This window comes from Alligator sinensis, unplaced genomic scaffold, assembly GCF_000455745.1.
Source record: "Alligator sinensis unplaced genomic scaffold, ASM45574v1 scaffold222_1, whole genome shotgun sequence".
Classification (NCBI taxonomy): domain Eukaryota; kingdom Metazoa; phylum Chordata; order Crocodylia; family Alligatoridae; genus Alligator; species Alligator sinensis.
This window is the reverse complement of record NW_005841912.1, coordinates 2,044,418-2,048,918: the sequence shown is the minus strand read 5'-3', so window position 1 is coordinate 2,048,918 and position 4,501 is coordinate 2,044,418.

Genomic DNA, 4,501 nt, shown 5'->3' with positions numbered 1-4,501 from the left:
ATGATCAGAGATCAGGAAAACAGACCTTATGATGAGAGGCTGAGAGCCATAAGGCTCTTCAGCCTGGAAAAGCATAGGCTCAGGGGTGATCTGGTGGCCACCTATAAGTTTATCAGGGGTGCTCATCAGGATCTAGGGGAACGTCTGTTCACCAGAGCGCCCCAAGGGATGACAAGATCACAAACTCCACCGTGACCGAGTCAGGCTGGACATAAGAAAGAACTTCTTCACTCTCCAAGACCCCAAGGTTTAGGATAGACTGCCACTGGAGGCAGTTCAAGCACTCACTTTGAATGCCTTCAAGACACATTTGGATGCTTATCTTGCTGGGATCCTATGATCCCTGCTGACTTCCTGCCCCTGGGGCAGGGGGATGGACTCGATGATCCTCTGGGGTCCCTTCCAGCCCAAATGTCTACGAAATCTGTGAAATATGACATGATTTGTTTTTCATAAATGCATGCTGGCTTTTTGTGATCAGCCTTTCCTTTTCCAGATGCTTGCAAATGGCTTTCCATAGGATATACCCTAGTAATTTCCCAGGTGTTGCGGTAAGGCTAACTGACCTGTAGTTCCCAGGGTCCTCCTACTTGCATCTTTTAAAGAGGGGCACTACAGTTCTCTGATATCTGGCCCATCTCCCATAACTTCATGAAGATCATTGCCAAGGGCTTTGAGATCTCCTCTGCCAGTTCCTTCAGGACCCTGGGATGAAGTTTATCCATCCCTGATGACTTGGATTCATTCAGAACCAACAAAAGCTCCCTGAACATCTCCTTTGTTATCTTCTGCTTTAGTTTGCCTTCTTCTGTATCCATGAAATCCCCATTAAGTGTTTGGCTGTGGCTTGCTTTTCTTGTGAAGACTGAGGCAAAGAAGCTGAAGAATAGCTCCACTTTTTTTGCATCTTTGGTTAGGATTTCCTCTTGGCTTGTTAACAGAGGACCCACAGCTTCCTTTGTTCTTCTTTACTGACCAACATAGTAATAGAACCCCTTCTTGTTGTTCTTAACCTCCTTTGCCAGTTGCAGCTCATTCCTTATCTTTGCTTTCCTGATTTTGTTTGTGCAGGTTCTTTTTATTTTCTGCTATGTGTCTTGGTGATCTGCCCATTCTTCCATTGCTTGTATGCTTTCGTTGACCACATATTGGACCACATACTTGACCACATAATCATAAGGAAGACAAGATCATTCTCCTTAGTGACTTCAATGACAGAACTGGACATGACCTAGAACTCTGGAGCAGCACCATTAGGAAGGAACGAATAGGGAAAGCCAACTCTAATAGCATCTTCCTCCTCTTGACCAAACATACGGAGCACAATCTTGTCATCACAAACACCATCTTCAGAAAGAGTGACAAATATGACATTGCCTATGGACAAACTCATTTGAGCACTGGCACATACTCACCTATTTATTGTTAGAGTCCATGATCAATAGATATCCATTTCATAGGAACCATGTGACAAACTGATGACTGCTAGACAGATCACTAGTGTTCTGGGTTTTCTATTTCCCATGGAAAAACACAGAAAGCCATGGATTTTTCCCCTTTATCAGAGAAAAAAAGGATTTTTCCTTTTGGCAGAGATACCCATGGATTTCTCACTTTTGCAAAGATCTCTGCAGGCTGGCAGAGTTCCAGCCTGCAAGAGCTTCTTGCAAAAAGGGTGGCAAACCCCCAACCTTGTCCAGAAGGTCCAGAAGGAGAAGGTGAAAGGGTGAGGCCTGAGGCTCTCAGTCAGCCAAGGCTTGGCTTAGGTTCAATTCTCCTTCCTGGAGCCTGTGAGGTAAGTGGGGCTTGCAGGGGGGCTGGGGGCCCCCTCTGGCACAGCTGGGGGGTCCTGGGTGGCAAGCGCAGGTGTGGGTAATTTCCAGGGCTGCAGGGGGGTGGGAAGGGGTCGAGAGAGCAAGGTGTCTGGGGGAAACCCCATGTGGAGGGCCCGCCCGGCCTGGTGTGTGGACCGGGAGCTGTGCGCTATCAACCCAAGTGGGCTCCACACCTTGATGTGGCTTCCCGCACTTCTGTGGGGAAGTTGGACATGGAGGCGCAGAGCCCACTTGAGCCAATAGCACACAGCTTTTGGTCCTGCAGCAGCGGGGGGGAGGGGACGGGGATGGCAGACTCCATGCCTCCATGTGCAGCTTCCTGCACTCCTGTGGGAACCTGCATATGGAGTATGAGGAAAAAATTCCCTTAGCAAATAACTAAAAAAAAATAGCTAATTTCAGAAGTTGGCTTTAAAAATTTCTGTAGAAGCTTCCATTGCACCTTAGGTGTTTCATAAATGGCAGCTAGTACTCATTTAATAGTGGTAACTTATTTGTAGGGAGATATCATTATAACTTGTTCCAAACCTAGGAAATAGTGAGGTCTGAGCCTTGAGCTAATCCAGTGACAAACTAGGTACTGTTCAAGGGTTGCACTTATGTTCAGCCAGGTACAGTATAAGATAGGGTAGAATACCTGCTATTGTAACATCGGGGTGGACTGTAGAGAACAACGGTCATCTTCACTTGAACTGAGGATGCTGGACTACAGGGACAGGCAACAGTGGCAGCCCACATTGTGTCTGTGTTGCTGTCCCATATTTTATTACAAATAAAAATATAAACTCTCTGCTTTACTGAGACAAATGCCATTTCTAAGTTATACTGGCCCTTGCATTAGTCCATGATTTACAAATAAAAATGAAGTCCCAACCCTTTCAACCCTTGGGTCAGGCAGCAGCGGTTGTGCTCCAGCACTGGAAAGACTTGGACAGTGCTTGGCTTCAATGACCGCCTATGCCAATGAGTCCCACAGTTAATGGGAAACAGGGCCTTTTATCAATTTGGATTTCCTACCCTCTAATCCAATCTAATCTAAAACAGGAATTCCTCAATTATCTTCATTAGATGACTTATTTTCTATTTTGTATCATTCTCCCTTCTTAAGTCACCTCAAATTTTTCAAAATTTCTTCATACAAATCTTGCCAGGCTCTTGATTATTCTCATTGCTCTTTCAAGTATACCCTCTAGCTTTGTGATGAGGATTTTAGGGGAACAGAGTGAGCAACACAGATGAAGGTACACCACTAATTTACAAAACGTACTATAGAATTTTGGGTATAATTTAAAATTTACCCTTCAATATGTCTTGGTCATCTTCTAATTACACTTACTGTTGTGTTGCCCACTCCCTACTTTGTCTTTCTTGAAATCCCCAGTTTTGTCTTGTCCTGCCTAACCTAAGTTATTTCTGTCTGCAAATTCTGCTCTCTTGCACTTCTGGGGGCCAATACTCAAGTAAGAAACCAAATTATGTTTGAGATCTGGGACAGAACAGAAATGAACAGAAAATCCAGCATTAACCCTTGACAAAGCAATATCAGACAAGTGAAGGAAATCACTCAGTCTGTGAGACACTTATGGAAAGAGGACAGTGCTCTGACACCGAAGACAGAATAAAGGATCCAAAAAACTGTAAGTAAGATACCCAAGCAGATGGACAGGCACGGAACAGGACAGAAACAGGATCAGCTTCCAGTTTCAATCACTCAGAGGAACTCTTCATATGAAAAGGAAATAGAGTTAGCTCCTGCTACCTCAGAACAGCTAAGCAGGCAACAGGCAGGAGTATTATGTAAACTTGGAGATGAATTAATGAATGAATGAATAAATAAACAAATAGAAGCCTTGGTGAGCTGAATAGTAGATTGAGGGCTGTATGTAGGTTCACCTTTCTGCTGATGCTCTTTGGTCCTGACCTGTGGCATCCCTCTTCCAAAATTCCCTTAGCACATAACTAATGCACTACAAATTTGAATTACATGGATACACTTAAAAGTGCATTTATCTTTAACATCTCCAATAGATACTCTTATCCTTACAGCACTAAAAATAATAATATTAATAATAAAAAATCAAGTGCCCACATGTTCAGGCTATAGTGCTACAAAAGTGGTGGATGTGCCACATGTAATGCTACAGGGCATTCCTTGGACCCCCACCATCCCAGAGTGCTCTGCTTGCTCTCTCTCCAACTATGGTAGTTAGCATACACTTGCTACTGCCCTAATCTGATAAAGCAATGGCAACAACTGAAAAGTACAATGAACTGTTTGCCACTGCACTTTAAGACAGTCCAACCAGCTGTACATTGGTTACTTTTGTGCAAAACCAGAGATCAGAATCAATGGAACAAGTAACAGAGGTGTTTGCGATGGGCCTGTTAGAGATGGATCATTGGATGAGAGCCGTGAATAGACATGCACAATATGATCTAGAACTGATTAAATTGTCATCTCAATGACATCATTGACCCACTTTTGATAGTGAGGCATGTGCAGTGGTCTCCATGAACCAACAGAGTGCCATGTACAGCACACAGGTGTCGGGTGAATACCCTTGGGTACTGTGAGCACACTGCAATGATTGATGGGGAGAGATGACTGACAGGTGGGATGACTGAAGAACAATTTATAAGGGAATCCTGAGAGGATTGTAAGAAAG